Source organism: Peromyscus maniculatus, chromosome 19, assembly GCF_049852395.1.
Source record: "Peromyscus maniculatus bairdii isolate BWxNUB_F1_BW_parent chromosome 19, HU_Pman_BW_mat_3.1, whole genome shotgun sequence".
NCBI classification, from domain to species: Eukaryota; Metazoa; Chordata; class Mammalia; order Rodentia; family Cricetidae; genus Peromyscus; species Peromyscus maniculatus.
In genome coordinates, this window is record NC_134870.1 from 25,727,361 (window position 1) to 25,747,485 (window position 20,125).

General features: G+C 46.7%; 1 long non-coding RNA gene across 1 annotated transcript; it reads right to left on the reverse strand.

Moving 5' to 3' along the window:
* Window positions 1–8,191: 8,191 nt before the first annotated feature.
* On the reverse strand, window positions 8,192–16,333 carry LOC143269548 (uncharacterized). Its single transcript, XR_013046034.1, has 3 exons — window positions 15,857–16,333; window positions 8,723–9,912; window positions 8,192–8,606 (listed from the first exon to the last, which is right to left on the reverse strand). It is a non-coding gene; the product is annotated as an uncharacterized LOC143269548 (long non-coding RNA).
* Between the last annotated feature and the right edge of the window lie 3,792 nt (window positions 16,334–20,125).

Here is a 20,125-nt window from a genome sequence, read left to right on the forward strand (position 1 = left end):
TCCTTTCTAGTTTTTTGGAGTTTTTATTTGCTTTTAATGATTTTAACCCACATTTACATTTATTATTTCTGATTCAGGTGCCAGAATCAGAAGTCCAAGGTCATCCTTGGCTACATGGTAAGTTCCAGAAAAGCCTGGACTTCCTGAGCTCCTGTCTCAGTGCAGGAGAGGGCATAAAGATGTCTCAGTATATAAAGGAGCTTGTTACTAAGCCTGACAGCCTGAGTCCTGAGTTTGATCTCAGACCCTACATGTGGAAGGAGAGAACTGATTCCCAAAAGTTGTCCTCTGACCTCCACACCTGTGTGCACACACACCCTAATAGATAAATAATGTAATTGCTAATTTTAATTTTTTTTTGTTTGTTTTTGTTTCTCAAGACAGAGTTTCTCTGTGTAGTTTTGGTGCCTGTCCTGGATCTCAATCTGTAGACCAGGCTGGCCTCGAACTCACAGAGATCCGCCTGGCTCTGCCTCCCGAGTGCTGTGATTAAAGGCGTGCGCCACCGCTGCCCGGCCTAAATTTAATTTTAAAAATCTCCAGGAGGTAGAAAAAACTATATATGGTTTTAATGTATATAAGTAAATATTTATACATATATATACACATACACACACTCATACATTTGAGGCCTAGAGGTGCAGACCTACAACCCCAGCTACTTAGAAGGCTAAAGCAGGAGAAGCTCAGGTTCCAGGTCAGTCAGAACTACAGAGTGAGTTCAAGGCCAGCCTGGGCAACCTAGGGAGACAATCTCAAAATCCAAAGTAAAAAAAGGCCGGGTATGGAACTCAGTGTTGATGTTGGGTAACAGCCTTAGGTCATGAGGAACTGAGTCAGGCTATGCAGGGCAATAGCCCCTAGCCATAAAGAACGGATTAGCCCCAGCCTGATTGTTCTGCTCTACCTGTACAAACAATATGACCACGTGGAAAAGAAACCACCCTGCTCCTAGTGAAATCACACACACACACACAAAAAAAATAGCTGTAACTTCCTGGTAACTACTCATTGTATGTGTGTATGTGTATACACCTGCCTCTCAGGTCCTCTAAATGAACTCCACCTTCATCCTGCAGGAAGGCTGAGGCCCCTCACTGTTCCAATAAAGTGACTTAGCCTGTTGAGATGGAGCCTGTCTGCCACATTTTTTTTTCTATAACAACAAACTTTCCATGATCTGTCTACAGAGAGATTTTCCCCAAGAAGCACCCCCCAGGCTTCTTGCCTCTACCTCCCAAATGCTGGGGTAACAGGCTTGCACCACCACACCCAACTTGTTTTTATGGTGTGTGTGTGTGGGTGTGTGGGTGTGGGGGGGTGATATGCCCGTGTGAATATGCCTGTGTACAAAGTCCAAATGAGGACATCTGACATCCTCTATCACTTTCTGCCTCATTCCTTCCAAGAAATGGATTCATAGCTCACATTTTCACCTAATCTGGCATCCAGAAAGTCCCATAGATCCTCCCATATCTGTCCCCCAAACATTGGTGTTGTAGGCACGTGAGCGACCGTGCCTGGCTTGTTACATGGATGCTAAGACCTGAACATCAGGTGCCCATGGCTGTGCAGCGACACTCTTAACCACTGAGCCATCTTTCCAACTCCCTTCTGGGGTTTGTTCTGTTTTGATGTGACTTTTGTTTTTGTTTTGAGAAGGGCCACTATATAGTCTTGGCTGCCCTTGAACTCACAGAGATCCCCCTGTGTCTGCGCCCACAGTGCTAGGATTAATGGAGTATACCACCATCCTGGCTTATTAGGGTTTTGTTTGCTTGTTTTGACAAGTTTTCATGTAGCCCAAACTGTACTAAGATTCAGTCTGTAACCCAGGCTAGTCTTGAATTCCTTATTCTCCTGCCTCAGCCTCCCACGTTCTGGGACAACAGGTATGAGCCATCATAGCAGGCTTTGATTGTTTCTTGAGTTTTTTTTTGTTTTGTTTTTTGAGTCAGGGTTTCTGTCTGTAGCCCTGGCTGTCCTGGGACTCCCTTAGTAGACCATGCTGGCCTCAAACTCAGAATCACTTACCTTTGCCTCCCAAATGCTGGGATTAAAGGCATGTGCCACCACTGCCTGCCATTAAAAAAAAAAAAAAAAAAAAAAAAAGGTTATTTTTTATTATTTTTAGTTATGTGTAGATGTGCATATCTGCACATGGATATGTTCACATGAGTTCTGGTGCCTGAGGAGGTCAGAGGCAATGAGTCCCCTGGAGCTGGAGTTATAGAAGGTTATGAGGTCCCTGATTTGGGTGCTGGGAACAGAGCTCAAATGCTCAATCACTGAACTGTCCTTCAGTTCCTCTTTGTTTTAGGCAGGGCCTCACTCTGTGACCCAGGATGGCCTCAAATTTATTCTTCCAGCTTCAACCTCCTAAATGCTCGTTATAAGTATGGCTCACCATGCCCACCGGTCCTTGGCTTTTTGGACAGACCATAAGCCATAGGAGGAGAGAACTTAACCTGTTCACTCGCCAGTGTGGTCCCAAAGCCGACACGCAGTGTCTTTAGTCATAAACTGGTGACAAGTAAACTCCGTGTAGCCCAGGAATCTCTCTAAACATTAGAAGAATTTTCCCCTGTGACCCTGGAGAGCATGCCTAAGAGAGGCTAAAGTGAGTGTCAAACTTGGGCTGGATGTTAGGAAATGCTTCTGATCACATCCGCTGCCTTGGCTGAGAGAGCAAGAGGCAGTGACAAAGGGTTTGCAGGAAGCCTGGTGAGCTCTGTGAGGCCGAGGCTGCAGAAAGATTCCAAACCAACCTGAGCTGCTGCATCCCTGCCGCCCCGGGCCAGCTGGGCAGTTAAGGAAGTCACAAGGGTGTCTTAGTCGTGGGAGGAGGGGAACGGGTGTTGTTTTTTTTTCCACTCCAGCCACTTGCTTCTGATTCGGGCTGGTGGAACAGGGCTGGTCCAGTTCCCATGTCCCCATCTGCCTGCCTCTTTCCAAGGTCTGAGATGCCATGTGACCGGCACTAGTGACACCTGGTGGCCAGTTAAATTAAAAGCCAGCTGGTCAGGTTTGTACCTCAGGACCTGGTAATGTCTGGCATAGAGAAGACCCTCTCTTTTGAGGGGTAAAAGAAGGAGTGAACATAGACGGTAGCGAGGAGGAGGTGCTGTGTCCACATGCTGGAGGCCCACCAGGGGACCAATCAGGACTCCACGAAGGGCCAGACAGTTCACCTGCTCAGCATGAGCACAGAGGGGAGCCTCCTGTCCCTGTTCTGTGCCTGTCCTGTGCTCCAGGGACACCTGTGAGGCCGGGCAAAGAGCTATTTCAGGAAAGGACGAGTTAATTAAAGCTGCACCTGCCTCTGGGCTCAATCACGCCCGGGAGCTATGAATAGAGCCCAGTGGGTTGGGATGGGAATGCCTGAGCAATGCTCCTTCCAGAAGGAGACTCTGGGGTGTAGTTCTGTCATAGGGTTTGTGCTCAGCATGCATGAGTCCTCACCAAAGGAAGTGGGGGGGGGGGCAAGAGGAGGGGAGGGAGGAAAGGAGGAAGAAGAGAGGGCTCTGAAGCTCAGAGAAGGCAGAAACTTAACTTTCCACAGCCAGACTGCCTCAGAGTCAGGGTTCCCAGGACTAGTTCCTTGAGCCGTAGCATTTGAGTCCCTAGGACAGAAACACAGACAACAAGAGCCCAGAGGAACAAGCAAGGCCTCTTGGCCTGCCAGGCCGGAGGTGTTACATCTACCGTGAACTCCGAAGCACACCCCGGCCCTTCTACCAAACAACTATTGTCTGCCCTGAACTGAGTGTGGATCCTCACTCAACCCACCTACATCCCCTTCCCAAACACTCTGCTTTATAGACATCTCTCCAAGGGTGTGGACTGGTTTGCCCTCTCAGAACCGTGTCCTTGACCACAAAGGATTGTTGGAAATGTGTAAGCAACTAAATGCCAAGTGCTGAGAAAAGTGTTTGGTACACGATAAACATCTTGTATGATCTGTAACTACCCAGCACTTGAAGAGCTGAGGTAAGAGAATTGTTGCCACAAGCTCAAGACCAGCCTGGGCTATGGAGTGAGTTCCAGGATGGCCTGGACTGGGCTACAGAGTGAGACCCTCTCTCAAAATATTAAGATGGGGGTGGGGAGGCTGGCTGGGGAGGTAGCTCAGTTGGTAGAGTGCTCTCCCAGCATGCGTGAAGCCCTGGGTTCAACCACCAGGGTGTGGCAGTGCTACACTATAATCCCAGGATTTGAGAGATGGAGATAGGAGGACCAGAAATTTAAGGTTATCCTTGGCTACATAGGAAATTCAAGGCTAGCCTAGGCTACATGAGATCTTGCTTCCCAAAAACAAAAATAACAAACAACCCTGTTACTGGTATTGTTGTCCTCTTTAAGGCCCAATTCAAATCTTGCCCATAATCCTCAACTAAATGGTGACATCCTTAAAGACAGGTGAAGGAAGGCTGAGGACATAGCAGTAGTCTGTCTTAACTTCACGCAGCATCTACGGACTTGTTACTCTTGGCAACAGCCCTATGGGCTGGGCAGATTCTGGCTCGTACCTGAGCCTGGCTTTTAGCTTTCATTCTGCCAGGCTATACTGAGTGATTTATCTGGACTAGGTTTGATTTTTCTCTGATAGATCAAAAACCAGAGACAAGGTGCTGCTGGAGTACAAAGAAACCATCACCAATTGCCTGGACTCCAAACCCCTAGTACAGAAGGATAAAGCGTTGATGTCACGGAGAAGAGAATGGAATCGTGGACCTAAGCTGTCCTAGGCATCCTTGGAAGGAAGTGTCTCCCCAAACTAGACCCCTGTGAATGACAGCTGAGGAAACTGTTGAGAGTCCATTATCCACAAATCACTTTCTCACCTCTGGGACCAGGTCCTCATATGTACAGCTTTAAGCTTAGAATATGCCCAGATAATCATTCATTCCATCTCAACAAGGATTTATTGAATCCCTTCTCTGTGGCAGGCACCTCACTCTGTATACAAGACAATCCCAGTGCCGCCATTAAGAGTGTACATTCTAGAGACAGGAAGATTAGACGTTATCTCAAGATGGAGAAGAAAGGAATATAGAGCAATGATTTCCTAAGTACAGAATCTCTGTTTTGTGTGATGGAAAAGCCCCACAAACTGATAGTAGTATCAGGACATAATATCATTAATGTAATAAATCAATACAATTAATGTAATTAATGAATATCATAAATATAGTTATTGAATAAAAAAAAAGAGTGCACATTCTAGTTGGGCAGAAAAGCTGACAGATAAAATTTTACCTACTGAGCACTGCTCTAGGAGCAAGCCCAGGACTTCAAGAGAGCAGGATGGGGCTGACCTTTCAACTCAATTTAAAGGAACAGCTGTGTCCTTTGGAAAAGGCAACCTGCACACAGTTAGGAGAGCCTTGGTGTTCTCAAGCCCCCACAAAAGGCTCTGCACCATGGCAACCTGTTTGCAAACATGTTTGGTGGGTGTGGGTTAGCGACCCAGAACCTGCACACTTAACAACCCCCAATAGTGAGTTTGGTGCAAGTGAAGGCGCGTCCACAAATTGAAGGAGAGATGGGATGTGAGTTCCAGGGGCCTGGTGGTGAAAAGCTGGGAGGTCTGACGTAGATGTTTGATCTTTGTATCACAGGAGACTCCCAGAGCGTTGTTCCCAAGAACAACAGAATCTTTACAAAGATTTCTCCTCCTGCTGCTGGGCAAGAAATAGCGAAGCGAACCCGATTGCTAGCTGAACGACACCCATCACGGTGATCCAGGCAATTGCCAGAGGACACTGGATGATGAGGATGGTACTGCAAGGTTCTTGGTAACATCCTGTTGGACGTCCAATACCCCAATTTGGGAGGCTCTACACTTGGTGTGGTCAGAGTTCCCTAAAGGACATTACCCAGGTAGGTGGAGTCCCCGAAACTGTTTATCCCTCCCTCTGCCCTTTGGTAAATTGTGCTCACGGCTCGCCTTCCCGGCATGCCTCCCGGGAGTGACCTCATCGGCTCGGTGCTGACTCCTGGGCTTCGCTAGATGGCGCTGCTCTTCGCCGGCTGTAGCTCTCAGCTGGTACCAGGGCGGTCACCCTGCACCATCTCGGCTGGGATCACTGGTGGCTGCTCCCAGCTCATGCATCTGCTTTTCCACACTTCCCTCTGGCGTCCAGATCAAGAGCCTGGGCTTCATACCGCATCCTTGGGAGCATTTATCCTCAAATGGACAAGCAGGCAGACGCAGCCGTGGAGTCTGTTGTCCTGTTTCAGACTAGTCTCGGAGCTCTTTCCTGAGGACACCGAGTCCAGTCGGCCCTGGCGGACATTCTCCAGCTGTGACTCGAGGAGACTGTCTTCCAGTGCTTTGGTTTAACTTAAAATGAGATGGAAATAAATAAAACTGTCTTAAAATACTGTTAATGGTGGTAGGGCATGGGGCTGCCCCACGCAGCAGCCTGAGGTGGTGGTGGTGGTGGTGGTGGTGGTGGTGGTGGTGGTGGTGGTGGTGGTGGTGGTGTGTGATACTGATGTGTGCACACTACTTACCTGTATGTGCACATATAGAAGCCAGAGGTCGACTTCGGGTGTCGCCTATCGCTCTTTGTCTTATTTAGTATGTGCACATGGGTGCAGATGCCTGCAGAAGCCAGAGACATTGAGTCCCTCTGAAGTTACAGTTACAACCAAGCGTGAGCCACCGCCTTGAGGATAAGGAACTGAACTCCGACTCTTTGAAACAGCAAGATGTGTTCCTAACCACTGAACAATCTCTCCAGCTTCTCATCTTAATTGAGATGGGGATGTCTCATTTAAACCGGAACTTGCCATTTCAGCTGGACGAGGGGGCCATTAAGACCTGCTGACATCTGTCTTTCTCTGCCCCAGCTCTGAGGTTGACCCAATTTTACTAGGTGCTGAGGATCAAAACCCAGGTCCCCATGCTTGCTCAGCAAGGACTTTACCATGAACTGTCTCTTTGGCCCATGAGTTCAGAGACCTACACTCTAAGATTTTATTTTATTATTATTATTATTATTTTAAACAGAGTCTCACTGTGTAACTCTGACTGGTCTGGTACTCACAGAGGCCTGCCTGATTCTGCCTCCCAAGTGTTAGAATCAAAGATGTGCTGGCCACCTTGCCTGTCAGAAGATGGGATTCAGATTCTCTCTCTCTCTCTCTCTCTCTCTCTCTCTCTCTCTCTCTCTCTCTCTCTCTCTCCCCCCCCCCCCCCGTGTGTGTGTGTGTGTGTGTGTGTGGAGAGAGAGAGAGAGAGAGAGAGAGAGAGAGAGAGAGAGAGAGAGAGAGAGCACCTGTGATCAGGTTCCTAAGACTCTCAGAAGGTGTTGAATACTCTGGAGTTGGAGCTATAGGCTTCAGTGAACTTCCTGATGTGAGTGCTGAGAACAAAACTTCATTCCTCTTAGAGAGCAATAAGTGTAACTGCTGAGCCATCTCTCCAGCCCCAGAAGCCAAGATTCTTAACATCGCTGTCAAAAAGGATTTCAGGGGCGCTGGAGAGATGACTCAGAGGTTAAGAGCACTACCTGTTTTCCCAGAGGTCATGAGTTCAATTCCTGGCCACCACTTCTGCTTCATATCAATTTTTTTTTTTTTAAGATTTATTTATGGGGGCTGGAGAGATGACTCAGAGGTTAAGAACACTGGCTGTTCTTCCAGAGGTCCTGAGTTCAATTCCATGGTGGCTCACAACCATCTGTGATGAGATCTGGCTCCCTCTTCTGGCCTGCAGGGATACATGCAAACAGAACACTGAAGATGTATTTATGTATTATGTATGGTTGTGAGCCACCATGTGGGTGCTGGGAATTGAACTCAGGATCTCTGGGAGAGCAGCCAGTGCTCTTAATCTCTGAGCTATCTCCTATCCAGAAGTTTTTTGTTTGTTTGCTTGTTTTGTTTTGTTTTAAGATAGAGTTTCTCTGTGTTACCCTGGCTGTCCTGGAACTCACTTTGTAGACCAGGCAGGCCTCAAACTCAGAGATCTGCCTGCCTCTGCCTCCTGAGTAGTGGGATTAAAGGTGTGCGCCACCACTGTCCAGAAAGAAGAGATTTTTTTATGTTGGCATGGATTCAATAGAGCGGTGCTGGGGCAAGGATAAGACACAACATGGGGAGAATCATGCTTAAGAGGCTCACAGTGGCATATGTACAATTTAAGGGGTTGCTCAAAAAAAAAAAAAAAAAACCTTCTTTTCTATCTTCTGCTTTTTCAACATACACTTAGGCATCAAGTGTAGTTCATTGCTATTTTAGTGTTCTGTTTTTGAATGTGTACTTGGGATTAAACCCAGGGCCTCTCACATCCTGTGCTCTGTCACTGAGCTAAGAGCCTACTTTTAGGAATTAAAGGTACTATATCTGCGTAGGGTGGTCAGTGCAAGGTGGTTGGAGAGCTGTTATCTGGGATACTGGGAAAGAATGAAGGAGAAAAGTAACATGCACTTCCCTAGGGTGTTCAGGCTTTGACGAGGCTCTCTCCGAGGATGGGACTGAGTCAGGTATCCTGGGAAAACTGACTTGCAGGCTCTCTCAGGCAATTGCTGCAAACTCATTTACTAAGCATGTCCAATTGTGGAAATGGGTGCCCTTGGGTGCTGTCTTCTGGTGCCCTGAAAACCAGAAGAAGATTAACATCAGGCCAGCCAGATATAGGCAATGCAGGCTGATGGAGCACCTAAGCACACAGACCCCACAAGGACTGAGTCTAGAGCCCAGTGATACCAACCTGTAAGTAATCTACTGTGCCCATGCCATGCCAGTGTCCTTCCAAATCATCGAAGTCTCCACTCCACTGGGCTTGTTTTCAGGTTCTCATAACAGAGAAACGGTACACCAAAGTTTTCTGCCAGGATGCTGCAGTGTTTATTATTTATGTTGATATTAGTTTAACAAATTCACACCCAAAGACTGATCCCCTAACATAGGGTACATTGCCTTATATTTGCTATTTTTTTGCTATTTTCCTTTTACATTTTAGCCCGCTTTTCTCCCTTACATGGTAACATACATCCCGCCTGGGTGGTCTGTGTTAAATGGTCGTCACAGTTACACACGCACACACAGATACTGATTTGCCACGGTGCCGTCTTTTTTTCCTGGAAGGGCCCTTGTCACAGGCTAAACTCATCGAGGCGAGGGACACAGAATGTAGACGTCCTTCTCCACTATCGCAGCCCTTCTCCAGTACTCAGCAACATGTGAACCAGACAGGCAGACTTGGGCAGACCTCCCTTGCGGTCTAGTGGAGGGGATAAAGTCAACCATGAGAACAAGATGTGACCTTGAAGCCATCCTGGCGGGACTAAAGATATTCTAAAGAGACATTTGTGTTTCCTTGGCTATCAGATTATTGGAACAACAGTCTCCAAGATATTGGAATTTCCTCTGGCATCTAATGCTGGGAGAAGGAACTGCAGATGGGCCTCCTAAGCGTATGTGTTAGGGAGGAGATAAACTAGTGGGAGGTAGAGAGGGGTGAGCAGGAAGTAGCCAGCCTGGACAGTATTCCTAGGGAGCCTGGAGAGAGGAAACTAGAAAATAACCATGGGATTCGCCAGCCATGTAAGCAGGTTTCCCTGAATGCTGACTGACCCTGGCACCCAAGGCCTCCCTGGGGATTCATCAGCAGAACAGGGAAATGTTTTGCACCAGGGAACCATCCCTCCCTCCCAGCACCGGCTTTTAGGCATGTATGTCTTTACCTAATTTCATTCTCACCGAAGGATGCAGAGATGGGTGTTATCTTTATTCCCAACTTATGGATAAGGAGACTGAGGCGGAAAAAGTTTACCAGATTTTGCCATAGTCAAATAACTTGCAAATGGTGGGGCCAAGTCCTGTTTGTTCCTACCCACAGCTCTACCAGAATGGGTTGTTTGGGTCAGATCCAGATCTGGACACCCTGGAAGGCAGAACCTGACAAAAGAGGATTCGAAACGTGAGAATAGGCCAATTCTGTGGCCAGAACTAAGAAAGCATTGCTAGATCTCTTTCACAGCAATGATGACCTTTGACCTTCCCTTGAAGGTCAAAGCTGGCTAATAGCAGTACCAGAAAGGATAGAGAGCTGGCTGAATTGAGGGGGAATAAAGCCAGGTGGTGGTGGCATACGCCTTTGATCCCAGCATTCAGGAGTTAGAGACAGGGCTATCTTTGTGGGTTTGAGGCCAGCCTGGTCTACAGAGCAAGTTCCAGGACAGGCTCCAAAGCTACAGAGAAAAACTCTTGTCTCAACCCCCGCCACTCCCCCCCCAAAAAAAAAGAGAATAAGAAAACAATCCTCAGCCGGGCCGTAGTGGCACACGTCTTGAATCCCAGCACTCGGGAGGCAGAGGCAGGTGGATTTCTGTGAGTTCAAGGCCAGCCTGGTCTACAAAGGGAGTTCCAGGACAGCCAGAGCCGTTACGTAGAGAGAAACCCTGTCTCAGAAAAGAGAAAAAGAAAAGAAAACCATCCTTTTGGGACCTCAGGGGTGTCATGAATTATGAGAGAGACAAGGATTGATGATGAAGGGTATGGAGCTGGTAACTAGAGATGAGATAAAGGAGAAACTCTGAGGGGCTGGGCAAACGGGACACAGGGTTAAGGCGGAGCTGCAGGCTGCAGGCCAGGTGCTTGGAGCAGTTAAGGACCTGCAGCCTGCTCTCCTTTGTACCAGAATCTTCCTCCTAAGCCGCTGGTGTGAACAACCACTGGGGTCACAAAGTAATCCAGAATGAGGTAAAAGCTAGGCCAGAGGACCAGGGTTATTCAATACCCAGCCACCTCTGGAGGCCCTGCCTCAGGGTGGACTGAGATCAAAGAGGGCCTGAAGACCCCAGAGGAGGAAGCCTGTTCAAACCTCCAGGGATCCTGCCACCCTAGTCAGGAAGGCCTTTGTAATGATGATTAAGCTCCCAAAAAGCCCCCTACAGCTCTCAGGCCTCCCTCTCTGGGAGTCAGCGACTCCAGAAATGGGGAGGGGAGCAAGGTTGGTGGTAGAAGGTGGGCAGGTTAGGAAAAGCTACATTCCAAATCCAGGCCCGGATGTAATCCTACCCCTTTCCATGCCCCCAGTGCCCGCAGAGAACACCTGGGCATATGAGGGAGGACTTCAAGGCCCAGCCCCTTGCTTAGGCCTCACTGCTGCCCCACAAACTCCGACAGAGGTCTCTGGATCCAGGTGAAAAAGAAAGAACTGCAGGCATCCTTAAGAATGACTTCCGGCCAGCGGTGGTGGTGCACACCTTAAATCCCAGCACTCGGGAGGCAGAGCCAGGCGGATCTCTGTGAGTTCGAGGCCAGCCTGGTCTACAGAGTGAGTTCCAGGAAAGGCTCCAAGGCTACACAGAGGAACCCTGTCTCAAAAAAACAAAACAAAATGAAACAAAATGACTTCTGGGGGCTGGAGAGGTGGCTCAGAGGTTAAGAGCACTGGCTGCTCTTCCAGAGGTCCTGAGTTCAATTCCCAGCAACCACATGGTGACTCACAGCCATCTATAATGAGATCTGGTGCCCTCTTCTGGCACGCAGGGAGAACACTGTATACATGATAAAAAAAAAAATAAATAAAAACTTTAAAAAAAAAAAAAAAAGACCTCTGACTGAATGTGGTGATAGGCTTTTAGTCCACACTCAGGAGCAGGCAGATCTCTGTGAATTGAAGGCCAGCCTGGTCTACAGAGTGAGTTTCAGGTAAGCCAGGACTACATGGAGAGACACTGCTTCAAACAAACAAACAAACAAAAATAAATAAATGAACACTAAAGAAAGAAGACCTTTGTACACTACTTGAACACTCAAATACATGAACTGATACCCCAGTGAAAGGAACTGAAATTGATTTGCAAGAGGGATTTATCTCACAAACCCACAATGATACATGAGTGGCTTGTGCAGAAGCTGATTGGTCTTTTGTTGAAGTTCTGTAAGAATCACAACATGAAATATTACTCAACCAGGAAGAAGGAACCAGTCGTGTCTCTCGAAGAACAGTCGAGGACACTGGAGACCATTGTTTTAAAGGAGATAAGCTAGACTCAGGAAGAGGAGAAGTGTCGTCTTTTTCTCTTGTATGTGGAGTCTCAAAAAATGTTGTTAGGGCTAAAGGGAGGCTGTTAGGGAAAAGGATGGACTCAGGCGGGGGAGAATGAGAGAGGGTCAGGTGGTCAAAGTGCGCTGCATGTTCGCATGGACATTCCACAAAGAAATGCGTTGTTTGCACAATATATGCTAATAAAAATGGGGCCGGGCGGTGATGGTGCACACCTTTAATCCCAGCACTCGGGAGGCAGAGGCAGGCGGATCTCTGTGAGTTTGAGGCCAACCTGGTCTACAGAGTGAGTTCCAGGAAAGGCACAAAACTACACAGAGAAATCCTGTCTCGAAAAACAAACAACAACAACAAAGTGAAGAAGGACAGTAGCAACACGACCGACCGTCACCCTGGAGGCTCTGCTGCTGCAGTGGCCTGTGACACCCACAGTCACAGCACCATGAAGGCTGACACAAGAAGATCATGAGTTCGAGGACCCACCTGGGCTGCTCGAGGGGACCCTGTCTTCAGGGAACGGTGTGTGAGTGAATGACAGGTAAAGGGGCAATCTCCTGTAATTTCAGGAGGAGTGTCAGGAGTTTGAGGCAAGTCTGGGCCACCTGGTGGTTTTATGGTAGCCTTGAAGGCCCACTGAAGGAAAACTCATTCATTCCTCTTGGTCAAGAAAATGGATTTTCGGGTTCACTTGGAGACCTAGCATTCCAGTTAGGCTAAGCAATCACCTGATTAAGGGACTGCCCTCAGGAAGATAGAGTTTCTGTAAGCCAGGCTAAAGAGATAGGAAGAATAATTATACCTTCAGGGAGGTAATGCACTTTTCCTTCCCAGAAAGCCCAGCCCCGATGAAGTCATTTTCAGAGCCACAGGCAGGCAGAGTTCCCTTTCTAAGCAGGCTTTCCCTGACACCGGCTTCAGCCTTCCTCTAAAGCGCCTCTCTTGCCGCGTGGTTGACCTCGGTGCCGCCCTAACTCCGTGGCCCCGCTTTTTCTTTTCCTTCTAATCGCCCTCTGGGCACCTGCTCCAGTTCATGTCTTTCCTGCCCTGGGTTTTTGTTTTAAGCTCTAATAAAATTGTTCTCAAGCTTTTTTTTTTCTGAGTCCCTCATTAAATTCCTTTTTAAACAAGGCCGGGCGGTGGTGGCGCACGCCTTTAATCCCAGCACTCGGGAGGCAGAGCCAGGCGGATCTCTGTGAGTTCGAGGCCAGCCTGGGCTACCAAGTGAGTCCCAGGAGAGGCACAAAGCTACACAGAGAAACCCTGTCTTGAAAAACAAACAAACAAAAAAAAAACAAACAAAAAAAATCCTTTTTAAACAAAACCAGAGAAATGGCTCAGGGGCTTAGAGCACTTGGTGTCTCAGAGGACTGGGTTCAAGTCCCAGTGTAGCTCACAAACCTTAGCTCCAGTTCCAGGCGATCTGATACCCTTTCCGGCCTCTTTGGGCACCAGGCAAGCACATGATGCATATACACATGTAGGCAAAACACTTATGCATATAAAATAAAATAAAATAAATAAATCTAAAAAAAATTGAAAGGCAAGACCAGGATCCCAAGACCCCCATAAGGGGATCCCAATTTCCAAGGTAACAGGTGAGGTGAGGCTCCAAAAATTTTCCAGTAACACTGTGATAACTTGCCCCCCCCCAAGAAAAAGGGGGGAGAAAACAAAAACAGGGTCAGGGGATATCATTCAGTGTGTAAGAGTATTTGCTATATAAGCATAGGACTTGAGTTCAAATCCTCCGAATCCATGTAAAAGTTGGGCAAGAGGTCAGAGAGATGGCTCAGTGAAGAAGAGCACTTATTACACTTATTATTCTTTTTGTTTGTTTGTTTGTTTGGTTGGTTGGTTGGTTTTTTGAGACAGGGTTTCTCTGTGTAGTTTTGGTGCCTTTCCTAGAACTCACTCTGTAGACCAGGCTGGCCTCGAACTCACAGAGATCCACCTGCCTCTGCCTCCTGAGTGCTGGGATCAAAGGTGTGCGCCACCACCGCCCAGCTCCACTTATTGTTCTTACAGAGAACCTAGGTTCAGTTCCCAGCACCCACATGGTGGCTCAGAAACATTTGTACTTTGAGTTCCAGGGACTTTGACATCCTATTCTGGCTTACAGGCACCAGGCACGTAAGTAGTACACAGACATACATGCAAGGCAAAATACCAAATCACATAAAATAAAAAAAAAAATAATAATAAATTCTTTTTTTAAAAAGACCTTTATAATGGTTGGATATGGCCATATTTGCCTGTAACCCGGCACTGGGGGAATGGACAGGCCAATCTCTTGGGCCTTGTCCATCCAGACTAGCCAAAAAATGAGGAGTGGCAGGTTCATTGTCACAAGGAAATAAGGTAGAGATAGAGCAGGATACCTGATGTCCTCCTCTGGCTTTGTACACACACACACACACACACACACACACACACACACACACGCACACGCACACGCACACGCACACACATATACACACCGCACACACATATACACACCACATACACACATACACACACACACACACACACACACACACACACACACACCACACCTTTAATCCCAGCACTCAGTGGGCAGAGGCAGGTACATCTCTGTGAGTTCAAGGCCAACCTGGATTACAGAGTGAGAAGATGTCTCAAATATAAAAATAAATATGTAAGTAAAATAAGGGCTGGGGAAATGGCTCAGCAGTTAAAAATTCTGACGTTCTTCCAGAGGACCTTCAATTTCCAGCACTTCAATGGCAGCTCACAACCATCTGTAACTCCAGTTCTAGGGGACTGGACACCCTATTCTGACCTCTTTGGGCACTAGGCACAGGCACTAGGCATGCTTTTGGTACACAGATATACGTTCAGGAAAAACACTCATAAACATAAAATATTTTTTCAAAATTAAATGAATATGGTGGCTCACACCTTTAATCCCAGCACTTGGGAGGCAGAGGCAAGAGAATCTCTGTGAGTTCAAGGCCAGCCTGGTCTACAGAGTGAGTTCCAGGACAGGCTTCAAGGCTACACAGAGAAACCCTGTTGTAGAATATTATTTTAAGGTGTGTTACTTTTGTTTATGTTGCATTTGTTTAACTCTGTGAAGCTGTGTTACTGTGCCTGTGTAAAACACCTGATGGTCTAATGAAGCTCTGAATGGCCAACAGCGAGGCAGGAGAAAGGATAGGTGGGGCTGGCAGGCAGAGAGAATAAATAGAAGGAGAAATCTGGGAGAAGGAATTTTAAGATCTAGCAGCCAGAGAAGGAGGTAGACCCCGGGGCCAGCTACACAGCTACACAGCAAGCCATGGAGTAAGAGTAAGATTTACAGAAGTAAGAGAACAGGAAAAGCCCAGAGACAAAAGGTAGTAGACAGGATAATTTAAAGTTAAGGAAGGCCGGCTAGAAACTAAGCCAAGCTAAGGCCAGGCATTTATAATTGAGAATAAGCCTCCATGTGTGATTTACTTGGGAGCTGGGTGGCGGCCCCCACAAAAGAGAGCCAAAAAAACCCCAACAACAAAACCTTGTCTCGAAAAAAAAGAAAAGAAAAATTTGTGCTGCCCAAATATTCTTGGATGTGAAATGTGATCTTCCACTGGAAGGTGATTGACTTGCCAGGGGCCATCCTCTCCTCTCAGCGGACAATTGCCAATAGCTCCACAGCTAAGGGTGGAATTTTGTGCCCAATTCCTTTATTTATTTGTTTGTTTGTTTATTCACTTCTATGATGTAGCATGAATCTTAAAGGTTCTTATTAATAAAATCAAACCTGAGCCAGGTATTGGGGTGAACAGTAGAAGATCAGAGAGACAGAACAAGCCACAGCTATCTCACCTTGCCAATTCCTCAGCTGGTCCCGTTTCCTCAGGTTGGAAGCCTCTGAGTCCTCATCCAGAATGAATCTCAGCTGAACTGTGTTGCTCCAAAGCCTGAAAGCTTAACCAGTCAAATGCTTAACCAGGCCAAAATGCTTAACCAGCCAAATGGTTGACCAGCCAAATGCTTCTAGTTTCTGGTCCTCACGCCTTATATACCTTTCTGCTTTCAACCATCACTCCCTAGGATTAAAGGCTTGCTTCCTGGGATTAAAGGCATGAGTCACCATGCCTGGCTGTTTCCAAGGTGGCCTTGAACTCACAGAGATCCCAGATGGATTTCTGCCTCTGGAATGCTAGGATTAAAGGTGTGAGTGCCACCATTTTCTAGCCTTTGTATCTAGTAGCTGTCTGTTCTCTGACCCCAGATAAATTTACTAGGGTACACAATATTTTGGGGAACACAATACCACCACATTTCCTCTCTTTTTATCTAAAATTTTTTTTTTTTTTTGTTTTGTTTTTTGTTTTTTTTTTTTTTGTTTTTTCGAGACAGGGTTTCTCTGTGTAGCTTTGCGCCTTTCCTGGAACTCACTTGGTAGACCAGGCTGGCCTCGAACTCACAGAGATCCGCCTGCCTCTGCCTCCCGAGTGCTGGGATTAAAGGCGTGCGCCACCACCGCCCGGCTCTTTTTATCTAAAATTTAAAAAAACTTATAACTAATACAAGAAAAACTATCTCCAATAAGTATATGCAATATACAGTCAAGATTACATTAACAATGTCTAGTCCATTAACATTTGACAGATTAAGACAAAAAACTCCATTTTATATATATATATATATATATATATATATATATATATATATATATATATAATGTCCAGTCCAGTAACATTTGATAAACTCAGACCAAAAAATTTTCATTACTTATTTAAAACAAGTAGTGCCTTTTAAAAAGTAGATTCCATAATCTCCCTTTTTATCTTATCATCCATATTCTTTTTCTTTTCATAATAGATTCAGTAGTCTACCTTTTGTCATTTTTATATCTCCCCCTTTTTCTTCAGTGTAGATTCAGTGATCTACCTATTTATCCTATTATTTATCTTTTTTCTCAGAGTAGATTTGATGATCTATCTCATATCTATATTCTCTTTTTCTTTTTGCTTTCTAGTGGTGAAGATATCTTTAGGGAATCTTGAAAGGAAAATTTTTGGGTTAATCGTCAAGTCCTGTATCATTTGTCCAGTCTCTGCATAATAGGAAAGTTCAGGGCTTGTTTCAAGTCCTTGTTCGAGTAGTCTGTCAGGCTGGACCATCTCAACTAGTCCTCTCGAAATTGTCCTGACCAGTTTGTAGTCCAAAGTCGTTTTTTCCATGGTGTTAATCGGCTTAATGGCTTTATCATAGTCCATGTGGAATCATCGTTGTAGGATCCTGTCATCTTTTTGAAGATTTCAAAGTCACTGTTAGGCATGGTCATGGTTTCCTGCAGACTTTTTTATTTTTTGCCTCCTCTGTGGTTTGGAGCAATCACAGTCTGATAAATGTCTGACTCTCAGAACCATGAACATTCTTCCCTAGAACAGAAAATCTTCACAGCAATTTTCCCCACCATTTGTCTTGCCAAACTTTTCCAAACTGACCTTTGCCGATGCTTTCTTGTAACACGATGGTCCTGGCAATTCTTCTCTGAACCAGCAGCATTAAACCCTTCATCGCAGGTAGCAGCATCACCGCAGTCACCAACACGATGAGAAGGAGCTGGCAACGTGGAGCAGTAGCCACTGCTTCCATGGTCCCACCACTGTTTGTGGTTCAGTCCTGGCCAAAGCTTCTCCCAAGCCTCCTAGGCCGGCCTCAAACTCAGGATCCTACTGCCTCTGTCTCCTTCAGTAAATCCTACCGGCTGAGTGTAGCTTGGGCCTGAGCTGGGGCTCACAAGGTCACAGGCAAACAGCTTTTTCATGAATTCGTAACACGAACGTTGGGCGCCAGATATAGCATGAATCTTCAAAGTTCTTATTAATAAAATCAAACCTGAGGCGAGTTATTGGGGTCAATGCTGGTAATCAGAGACAGAACAAGCCACAGCTATCTCACCTTGCCAATCCCTCAGCTGGTCCTGTTTTCTCAGACTGGAAGCTTCTGTGTCCTCATCCCAATGGCTCTCAGCTGAACTGCTGCTTAATTCTATGTGCATTGGTGTTTTGCCTGCATGTATTTCTGTGTGAGATGTTGGATCCCTTAGAGCTGAAGTCACAGACAGTTGTGAGCTGCCATGTGGGTGCTGGGAACCAAACCTGTGTCCTCCAGAAGAGCAGCCAGTGCTGTTAACCACTGAGTTAACACTGAGTTAACCACTCAGTCAACCACTGAGTTATCTCTCCAGGCCCCCAATTCCTCTTTCTATGCTGGGATTTGATCCATCTGAGCTTGCTCAGGTATAGTGTATGCTGTCATAAACACTATGAGTTCCTATGTGCAGCTGCATCCCTAAGACACTGTTTTCTTTGTAGTCATCCAGTGCACTGACTTAACCAGCTCTCCAGCCCATACACCCTTATTTTTAATTGTAAAAGTTGGGAAGAGCTTAAAACCTTTTTTTGGAAACAGCTCTTTAAAAAGTATTTTATTCCCTAGGATGACTGTGGCATATAATCAATTTCAGTTTTACTCAATTATTGAAAAAAAATAGCCAAATGAATGGAAACACATGAACTATGAACCAAAGGCTGAGGGGCTCCCAGCTGGATCAGGCCCTCTGAATAGGTGAGACAGTTGATTGGCTTGATCAGTTTGGGAGGCAACTAGGCAGTGGGACCAAGTCCTGTGCTCATTGCATGAGTTGGCTGTTTGAAACCAGGAACTTATGCAGGGACACTTGGCTTAGTCTGGGAGGAAGGGACTGGACCTCCCTGGACTGAGTCTACCAGGTTGATCACAGTCCTGGGGGGAGGACTTGTCCTGGAGGAGGTGGGAATGGAGGGTGGGCTGGGGGTAAGGGGAGGGCGTGGGAGGGGGGAGAATAGGGGAACCCATGGCTGATATGTAGAACTGAATGGTATTGTAAAATAAAAAATATATATCACAAAAAAAAAAAGTATTTTATTTTTATGTATACATCTCTCTGGGGGAAGAGTGTGTACATGAGTGGAGAAGCCAGAGGTGTTGGGTCCCTTGGGGCTGGAATCACAGGTCATTGGGATTCTGACGTGGGTGCTGGGAACCAAACTCTGGTCCTCTCTAAGAGTAGTGTGTACTCAACCATTGAGCAATCTCTCCAGCACCAGGAAACAGCTTTTTAGAATATCTCCCCAAATGGAATCAGTTAAATACATGCTATTTACTTTTTCAAACTTACATTTGTGTAAGTATGTGCCTGTATGTATACCTGTGCGTGGGTGGAGGTCACAGGATAACTTGGGAGTAGCTTCTCTCCTTCCTCCATGTAACCTCAGAGATCCAATTCAGGTCAGCAGGCCTGGGGGCAAGCACCATTACCGGCTGAGCTGTCCACAGCTCCCACATTGCTTTGTATGTACAAGAATGTTATCATTGAGAAAAAATAAATAAAATTCTGACCTGGAGGCATTCTTGTGCCTCTTTCATTCCATTTCACAAAGACCTGGGCCTACAGAACGTTCCCCCATCATTCAGAACCTCTAACATATAGGGTCTGGGTGACTGGCTACAATTTTCTTTTTGGGGTCCACGAGGAGAGGTGATCAACTTTGCCATTTGCTGTGTGTCCTTGTCAAAAAAAAAAAAAAAAAAAAAAAAACCACCACCACCAACAAAACCCTTTTCATATTTTCTTCTTCTCCATGACATGTTTCCTAAGGCTAACATGCTGGTTGCTGCAAAAAGAACATTCGAGCCATGCCCCGCGGGGGTCCTGGTTGGGATGGCCAGTCTCAAGGCTCCCTGTGCAAGCTCTGGGACCCTCTTTTTTCCGGCTGGTGGTCAGGGTGGGGGACTAATACTGCCCCCGAATGAAGACCTGTGTGACCTTGGAGAAGTCCCTTCCCCTTTCGGCAGAGTAGCAGGGGGATCAGGTGCTTCCTCCTGACGCCGACGGTGACCGAACAACGTGGCAAGCGCGAGGCTCTCAACACTTTATCGATCTTGGAAGCGCCACGCGCACAGAGTACCAGGGGCCGAGTTGGGGCCTCGGCGGAGGGAGCCTCTAGAACCCGCGCCCCAACTCTCGCGAGATCGCCTCCCAGTGCCTCGCGACGTCATCCCCCCCCCCCCATCGGCGGCCGCGGCTGCGCCGGCGCC